Below are 9,765 nucleotides of genomic sequence, written 5' to 3'. Positions count from 1 at the left end.
AGGACTCGGGAGCGCGACCAGCCGAGGGATCGATCGGATTAAACTCGATTTGAGTGAAATTAACACAAAGGAGAGAAGAGCAACGCACAGTAGTCGGCGAGGTCGCGGATGCGAGATACGCCGGAGAAATAATTCATGAAAAACACGAAACTTGAACTTTTTTCCCTCTGTTTATTTATATTTCAAACTGAAAAGGACCACCGTGGATTTTTTTCAAGCAAGCGGAGATACTAACCCTACTAACGAGGAGTTGATTTGATAAAGAGCCCGAAGTGACCGAGCTTGTTGGGTAAGCTAACAAATGTCCCTTTTCACTGAGTGCATTTAAGAAAAAATTCGAACAGATTTTGGCACAAGTGCAATGCTTCCATAATAACACAGGGTCCTGAATTAAAATCGTTTATATTCTTTCTGAATAGCAAGTTTTCCATACTTTTTCAGCACAATCGGACTCTTTAATCCGCCCAGTGAGTTGTGGTTTTTAGACCGACGAGCATTTCTTTCAGGGCAAACTCGCGGGGAAGGTTCTGTTTTAGACTGCAGGTTTATTTCGCATCTGTTTTATTTTTTTCTTTCAGTAGAAAGTCATTGAAGGTCCGTGTAGCTGCCATGCCGACATGCTAACAATAGCAAGTTTAGCTTTGCCACCCGCAGCATCGCTCACTCACACAGACGCACAACAGTCCCATTAGTTAGTTGAAAAGTGGAAAGAAAAATGTCCAGCACAACACTGAGAGCCTCGTAGTTTCTGAGTCAGTTCCTCAGACAACTTATCGTCCTGTGTAATATAAAACTTGAACTTAGTTCATTTTTAAAGTGTGAGTGTTAGCCCTGTTAGCTAATTGTGTTGAAGCTTCTAGGAGACACGAGGTGGCTCGAGCGTAGAGGTGAGTCACTAGCCGACTGAATGAGCGGAGCACCGAGGGAGATTCCCAGCGGAGAATACTTGGCAGAAATCTCCAAAAACGCCGCACACTGGCTCAATTGCACCATTTAACAATGAAAGTATAAATAATAGTTTGATTTCAATAGAATTGTAGTGTTTTGTGGTTAAGGGGACAGTGTTAAGAATGTGTAGTAGTCGGTAGTTTTATTGGACGAAAGGGACAGAGCAGTGGAGGAGAGGAGGGGGGAAGCTGTGAGGCCAGGCGGTCATTCCATACAACCGTGTTTTTCTTGTTGTTTTTACCATGCCTTGTGTTATCAAAACACTTTGGAATGTGCTGAAAAAATTGTCCTACTCGTGTACAGCTTTGGAGTGGCGGAGAAAGTATTTTACTTTAACAAAAAAACCGAGATGAGCGAATCGTTCCCTGGTCCGAAACGACGTGCGAAATACCGCTGATAGGCTAATTAGCTTTGCTAGCCGCTGGAGGTTGGCCCAGCGCTAGGACACAGAAGTTCAGCTAGCCTGCTAGCCAGCTCTCATCCTCATTGTGTACGGGCAAAGACCACTTATTAGCCCCACCGGGCTAGCTACTAACCTGCTCGAAACGGTTATCGATCAGTGCATAGCTCTTGGGCAAGGGAATTAACTTTGCTTCTTTTTTCACTTCACTTTTTGACGAGGTAAAAATGCAAAGTTACATTACAGATCCTCCTTAGGTCTTTCCGCCTTTCGGCTTTTGTTAGGAGCACTTGTTTGTTGTGTTACATTGTATCCGGCGACCGAAGTTTGGTTACACTTACGATTACACTTGTTACTCGATGTGGAAGGGGGAAAGGCAGTCCTAAACACCTGCCCTTGTAGTTCCACTGACACATCTTTACCATATACTAAAACCGTATTTTTTTCTTTGTACAGTCTTAACTTAATTGCGTGTGTTTCTTGCGCTATCCTGTTCTCTTTCCCCATTATGTGTTCTGTAATCGGCCAACTTGCATAATGGTCACCCTGCCGCTCTCACGCAACTCTGGCACTAAATCTCTGGAAAATAACCGAGCTTGGTCCCCCCTCAGAAACACGCGCTCGTTTTCTATTCGTTTTTACTTTGTGGTTTTAGTCAGTGCGACACATTTCAGTAGATTTGTGCTGGGTCTTTATGTTTTTTCCTCCCGTTTCCCATAGAGGCAGGAGCTGCTATACCCCCACCACTACCACCTTGTGTCTTTGAGCCAAGATGGCAGCTAGTCATGTTTAGCGGGCCACAGAGGGAGAGATAAGAGGCCCTGACCACACACACACACACACACACACACACACACACACAACAGATGCTCAGCACTATTTGGTCTCTCTCCCCTCTCTCTCACTGCCCTTTTTTGTGGTAAAATTTGAGCCCCCCTCCCAGCTGCAAGGCTGACTTAGTTTGCTAGAGACAGTTAGTCTTGGCTAACCTGAGACTTTTACATAAAGTTAGATTCCCCTCCCTTTGACAACGTGTGCAGAGGTGAATGTTTTAATTTTGCACATATTTAGATTGATTTACTAAAGTAGACACAATGGTTGTTATTTTTTTTAGAGTAGCCCTTTCCCCCCGTTTAAATAGTTCTGACTTAAGTTTGAAGTATGTGGAAGTCATGCTGATTACCCTCGAGTTGTCTTAATTTTGGCTGGTGAGTGTGCATTATTCACTCAAAGAGCCAAATAATACAACCATTAACATTTGAAACTTCATGAAGCAAGTTGCCGGTAAATCTGTTTGTCGCGTTGTCATAAACTCTTTGTTCCACTAAAAACACAAAGCAGAATCTGCCCTCTTGTCTCATTTTTAACTCTAAAAGATGGGGATTCTGTGAGATTGAGGAGTTTTTCTGTTTCCTATTTTTGGTGGTGGTCCCAGCATGGCCACATCTAGGGAAATCCCTGCCACCTTACAGTGGGGCTAAGATTGGGGCATACACCACACATACAGTGAAATGCAATTTTAAGATAGCTCTGCTCAGAATGATGCAATCAAATTTCCGTGCTTATAGCTGTACACTGATGCTCATTGTCGCCATGTATGCCCTCCCCCATTATCTATATTCAGTGATTTTTAATGAACATCTGTCTGTGCAACTTTACCCTGATCCATTATTTTAACTTTGACACTTTCTTTGGAGCAGGTGCCCATCAGTTTGTCATGATTTTGAATAAGCCTACTCCCTGTTGTTGTGGTCTATGAATCATTAGTGTGGTCAGTGTTGGTTATCTGGACATTTCACTTTTGGTGTGCAGTCATCTGATGACCTTTTCACCAGCTCTTGCTACTTTCATGCTGTGAAGAATAGTTCAGATTAATATGGCTAAACTTACACAAGTGTACGCAAAAATGACAGACGAGGAGAAACTAAAGACAAACGAGAGGAGAAATCAGAAGTAAACTTGTTGGCATGTGGGAGAACACTGGCATTTTTGTATTATGCTGGTTAAAGTGACATTTGTTAACATGTTGGGCCTTCCTCTCTCAGTTTAATGTACACATGATTATTGAGAGGATGGGAAATCTGGATGTAACAAGTTCATAATTTCTCAGCCTCATTTCTCAAAATGCTAAAAAGCAACTTTAATATCAAAGGCGCATTTTCACTTTCAGCATTGCACCTACTGCCCCGAAGTGATTTTTGTGTCTGACTTAATGCATTAGCACCCACTCTCTTGGTCTGTCGAAGTGTTGAAGTTATCTTACACACTCAGTGGGGTTAACAGTGCAAATAAAGTATTGACCACAAAAAGGAAGTGCTAGATTCTTGCCTGTGTTGCAATTAAATCTGAGTGCGAAGCAGAGTGACTTGTCTGGAGGGTGATCTTGATTTGGCACGTGGGGTGCTCTTCAGTGGTTAGGCTCTTTAAAAGCTCTGTAAATGCATTTTAGTGTGAACGTTCCTCCCTGTCTTGATTTGTGTTCACCTGCCTGCAGGTTGGCCAGGTGATCTATGAAGCTGCCTCTGCAGACTCACTCGTCCCACACTCACAGACTCCCATTGTAACCAGTAACTGGTTTATCTAAGCCTCTTTTCCACTAGTACTGCCTCGACTCTACTCGGTTTTTGGTTGTTTTCCACTTCAGTAGAGTACCACCTAACGTGGTCTATGCAGCTGAAAGTTCCAAGATGCCATTTGTCACATTTTCCGATCTACTCAGCTCACTTGGAACCCCAGCAAAGCAGGTACTAAAAAAGTACCTGGTACCAGGTAATACTACCAAATGGAAAACCACAATAGCTGACTAGGTACTAGTGAGAAAGGGCTCCTAGTGAACTGAAAATGTTTTAAGGGACTCACTGGAGAGGCAGCCGAATGACAGAAAGGACCAGGCCAGCTTGAAGGTAGGGAAACATCAGATAGCGTGGGCTTAGCTGGTTAGCAGCACCTGAACTTTAAAAACAGAATACTTCATAAATAAATTATAGTGAGATACAAAAACACAGATTTCAAACAGAAGATGGAATGGTGTGCAGAGAATAGTATCAAGTAGACCAGCATCATAAAAGATGTTTTGGTGGGAGATATGCAAGTCACTCCAGTTGGTCAGCACTTTCAGAATAAAATCAGTAAATGGTGGAAGCAGAAATTTGTCATTTGCCACCTTTAGTCCTGAGATAAGTTGTAATGCCCCAGCTGATGTTTTTCTGGACAGTAGTGTTAAATGGAATAATAATGAGAAATCAAAAAGAAAATTGTTACATTATTTTAAGAGAGCTGACTTGCAGTTAGTAAACAATGGGTCCTGAAACCTTCTAAAATGTTTCTTCTGGATTTTAACCTATGCTCGCAGGAGACGCTCCATGAGGAGCTAGTCTTTCTGTAAGTTTCAGTGAACAGCCTCCAGTTAAGCTCTATAGACACGCTGCGTAGTACAGATAACCTCTGGTTGAACTGTAACAAAAGAAAAATGTATACAATGTTTCTGATGTAGATATGATTTATAACTGAAGATAGGTTATCTTCACAACGTCTTTGTAGAAGTGGAGCTTACGAGAAAAATAACTTTTTCTCATGTATTAAAGAACAGCTGCTTGTTTATGGGAACGTCTGTGGCGTTAAGAGCTGATGCATTGCAGGCATTTTTGAAATCCATTTGAGGTCAGTGGAGGTTTCGCTGTAGTTATGTAGTTGAAAGTAATGATGAAAAGCACTCACTCTCTCTCACTGGACACACAAGCGCACATAAGATGGATGACACTGATTGCCCGGCCAAAACTGAACTGAGTGGATTGTCTGCAGGTTAGCTAGCAGCAGGTAATGCAGCGCACTGGACAATCTGGTGCTGAAAGGTTGCTGTTGGGTGTCTGAATCAGATTACTGTTGTTTGTTAGGGGGGCCATTTTGTCTCCTATCATCATGTGTCATAGATGGCACTTCTGTTAGTGGGGATGAGAAGTGGTGCTGTTGTTTGCCTCCATCTCTTTCATCTTCGCTATCTATTGCTCCACCTCCACCCCTCAGCCACCCACCCACTCCCTTTCTGCCCCCCTCTGCATAAGCCTACCTCCTTTTTTTTCTAGTCTTCTTTCTCACCCTTTGCATCTCTCTTTCTCACTCTCCATCTTTGCCTGGCTGTCTGTTTTCTCCCCCGCCCTCCGTCCAGCGCTCTCATTTCCAGCCAAAAGGTTAGCGGGGGTCTTTAGCACTGTGGTGACATTCAAAACTGAGTGTCATCACTGTGTCTACTGCTTTCTCTCATCCTTCCCTCTCACCTGTCTCTCCCTCTGCCCCCTCCTTCTCTTCTGCGCCTGCCTCCCCCATCCTCCTCCTGCAGCGAGGGCCTTCTGGACCAAGTGCTGTGCCTAGGAGAGAGGCTGGCATTAATACAGCTCTCAAGTGTTTGTGTGTGGGCTGTACGTGTGTTCTGTATGTGCTGGAGGAGACGGCCTGTTAAGTATGGGCCTTTTAGTCTGTTGTTGACCTCTGCTGCTGTATATACTTTTGGAATATCCCGTTTCCCCTCTTCAGCTCTTTGCTAACATGGGAAGAAAATAAGCAAAGCTAAATCCAAGGCCTTTCCACTGGTAATATGTGGGAGTTTTGTGTCATCAGCTGCTGATGAATCCTATTGCTGAAAAGCTCCGTCAGCGCCATGCAAAAATCTCATCAGTTTCCCGGCGCTTGCTGTGGTTTAATGGCAGTCTTGTGGCATCCACGCATCCTTCTTGCTCATCTTCGATCACCATTTCTCCTCGGTGATTCACGTTGCTGATGAAAGATTAAGTGCTGCTTGCTTTTGGAATCAGCATCCAGTTAGGGAGATGGAATGAAAACAGGTTGATGTTAACTACACGTGAAAGAGATTTCAACCAGTAAAGACACTTTCGTAAGAGGTACATAGATCTTTGTTTTTGGCAGATAATATTGGAATTTCCTGAACATGTAAATGACTGATCCTCCGTGAGCCTGGAGGTTTCTTCTTCTTAGAAGGGAGTTCTTCACTGTTGCAAAGTGCTAATCGTAGGACATCATCAGATTGTAGGAGTTCACCTTTTATATGTAGGGTCTTGAACTTTTATAAATATAGATTATAAACCACCCTGACACATTACTGTTGTTGACTAGTTCCATCTACTGTTGGAGTAGGAGTTGGAGTAGACTCTGGAAGTCTTAGCACCTGGGCAGGTGGGGCAAGAAGTGTAGCTATCCAGGCTCAGGGGATTTGGTTCAGACCTGGCTGTCCCATTGGTTGAAAAGGACATGTCGATAGCAGTGACTGACTGAGCAGCAGTGGGGGTTGCATTCTGGAGAGCCTGTTTATCATCAGTGTGTGAGCCTTCCTGTTTGCTCTTGCATAAAGGGATACCTAAGCATTTTGACTTTCATGGGGAATTCACCATGAAAGCCTTTCTTTGGAAGCCTGTGTATTCATGTTTTCTACAAAAATGAAAATCTAGACCGAGAGTCAGGAAAGTACTGCCTGTGATGTTCTTGTTGCTCAGAAGTATTTCCAAAGCTTCGTTTTTTTTTTTTTGTTTTTTTTTTTTTTTTTTGGTCTGAACAGGTATGACAAATCTCTCAACAGCCCCAAAACCACTGGTGGTTTTCTTTCAGCAAGCTGATCTGACTCCCTGCTACTGACAAATCCTGTAGTTTTTGAAAAGACTACTGCTTTTGAACACTTGCAGGGTTTTCCCCAAAGCCTGTAATAGTGGCAGTGTAACACTATGATAAGTCATTTGCATTACCAAGCTACAATTTCCCCCTCACCTGCAGCCGTTTGATCTCCGAACTTCATATCAGCTTATGCCTGCTGCTCTGACTTTCTGATCAAGATTCAAACAACACTGGAATATTCATATTAATGAAGTGGTTTGTTTTAGACACAGGGGACGCCTGTCTCCTTCGGCTCTGAATGCCTACAGCTACAGACTCTGAGGGGTGGTAGGGGAAATACCAGCATTAACTACAGCGCTCATCCTGAAAGCGTCGGTACATGTCGTCTGACTGGGCATTGTGACCTGCCTCCTGATCTGAACTCAATGTGGGTCAGATGCTACAAGTCAAATATTAGTTCAGCCTACTGTATGTATTAAGGTCAGATAAGACACTTAATCTGGTCCCAGTCTATGGCAGAAGTTTTGGAAACTCATTCATCCCTAGAGTTTTAGTACTGCAGAGGACAGGCTGTAGAGTACTTTTAGGAGCTGCAGAGATCTTTTAAAGATGCATCCCTCTGGCTTAATTTATAAATTTGAGACATTTGCTTTATAGGAAAAAAGATACTCCAATGACCTTATTGCATGTGAGGGCCTATCACAATTTAAACCAGCATAAGTCTTTCTTGATTTGCATAAGCTCTTTCCACAGATTCTAAATGCATTCTACAACCATATATATCCAGTGACCTTCTAAGTAGATGAGTGGAGGAAACCCGTCAGCTAAGCACAAATGAAACATTCAGGTTCTTAGGAAGCATTTCTCAGCAGTCTGTTGAAAAAGATTCAAGTCTTTGTCTAAACCTTTGTTCTTGGTTGTGTTTTCCTGTTTGTAGTAAGTGACACAAAGTGTAGAAAAGAAGACTGAGAATCAGTCTAGTCTATTTTGACATCCTACATTTGACATTTGGTTTTGATTTGCTTCACTCTGCTGTTGAGTTTTGATGACTAGAATCTACAGAATTTAGGAATGCCAGTTTCTGTTCAGAAGAAATGTTAACATATAATTACCAATGACTGATACTTGTTGTAAACAGTGTTTTGTACTCATGTAATGGAGTATTATCTCACTATCAGCTGAGATAATGCTAATCGCTAATTCCGCAGTGACACAGACAGAACAGCTTGTGTGTAGCGCTGTGCACGGGAACAGAGAGGAGGGAGCTGGGACGACACACTGTCAAGTTTATTTCCTAGCTCCAGCATGAAGAGAAAGTAATGCATGTAACAGATGGAGAACAAATCATACTTAACCTCATTTACATACACCAATGAATGATTGAGACTCGCCGAATCAGTGAGCACAAATGGATGGATATAAGCTGAACAGGTAAACCGGCACTGAGTCATAGCATTTGCCTGCTTCTTCAGTCCTGTTTTTTAACTTACAAAAATGTCTTTTTAATGCCTTAAAAGGGATTAACAGGAGCTTCAGGGCGATATATAAGGGTTGCAGGGTTAGGTACTTATTTGTTGCGAAGCCAGTACCGTGTTTGTCTCCACCCTTCAGCTCTTACTAGTGGTTGATGTTCATGACTCATAACAACACGTTGTAAGGAGTTCAAAGAGGTCGGTAGAGTTCTCGTTTCAGCAACATTACAGTATTAAACAGTTCTCATAAATGTTAACCTGGCTATTGATTATTTAATTCTCAAATCAGGAGAACCGTGTAAGATATGTTACCTAAATCAATGGTTGGAACTTTTGAGCTGACCATCAGTGTGATGGTTCCCCACCCTGGTAATGTGCTGGCAGAAACCCTGGTATTGGCAACAGATTGGTGTCTCGAAAAATTTGGAAGCTTCAGTTATAGCTTTGGTTTAAAGAACTCAAAAATCCTGTTTAGGCCCGAAAACCTACTAAACCCACTAGAATCTTTAAACTATTTGGCCAATATTTCTGGGCATATATGTGTCACTTTTTAAATAGGCTTGCTTAAACCAGTGATTTTCAGGGAGCATATAGCTTCACAAACCACATGACAGGTTCTTTAGCTCAGTGAGCACAGAGACATGCACTCTTTCTCTCTTAGCAGGTTCCTTGGCTACCCCCTGTGGCCTACTTCTTTCTCTCCCTCCCTCTCCTGTGTCTGTCTCTCAGCCTCTGTCTTCTGGGATCAGACTGAGAGCCGGCCAGTGGTTTTTCCTACCACATGGTAAAGGCAGGGAACAGATTGGATAAACACAGCCCTTTCCTGCTGACCCACCGCCACCACCCACCCCCTTCTCCAGTCTCTCTCACACACACAAACGCAAACCAACACACACAGTGTCCATTAACAAAGCAGCCGTGCGTAAAATAACCAGATTTTCTTTAGCTTCACTGCTTCTTTCTCTTTTCGCCTTGCTCTCTTGGCCCCCCTCATCGCCACCCCGTCAACCCCCACCTCCTCTTCTTTCTTCCTTCCTTCCGGCCCTCAAATCCCAGCCCCAAACACACGGCCATGCATCCCCTCACTTGAGCGTAATTACACACACAGCTAGCCAGCTCTTGCACGCTGTCCTCCATTTGGGAACAAAGGTATAAATTATAGTGGCTTAGATCCTGGTGGTAATGGGAGGTGGGTGGGTGCACACGTGTCCTGCAGATGAAGAGGGAGATCATTTGCTTTTTAAAAAAAAAAAAAAAAATCCCCCCCACCCCGGAGGTGTTTAGTGAAGTTGCGCTTGCTAAGGCACTGGTGTAGTTTACTCTTTG

At 43.2% G+C, this 9,765-nt stretch overlaps 1 protein-coding gene across 1 annotated transcript in view; it reads left to right on the top strand.

The window, feature by feature from the left end:
• chd7 (chromodomain helicase DNA binding protein 7) overlaps window positions 1-9,765 on the top strand; it is a 74,384-nt gene continuing 64,619 nt past the window's right edge. Inside the window, exon 1 of the mRNA XM_085378553.1 lies at window positions 1-289. The gene's annotated coding sequence lies outside the window, so the exon portion shown is untranslated. The remainder of the gene's footprint in view (window positions 290-9,765) is intronic.

This window comes from Diplotaxodon limnothrissa, linkage group LG18 (assembly GCF_057381915.1).
Source record: "Diplotaxodon limnothrissa isolate DT_005_m linkage group LG18, D_limnothrissa_male_GT1.1, whole genome shotgun sequence".
Classification (NCBI taxonomy): domain Eukaryota; kingdom Metazoa; phylum Chordata; class Actinopteri; order Cichliformes; family Cichlidae; genus Diplotaxodon; species Diplotaxodon limnothrissa.
Note: the sequence above shows the minus strand (reverse complement) of the source record. Positions and strands in the feature narration are given on the sequence as shown.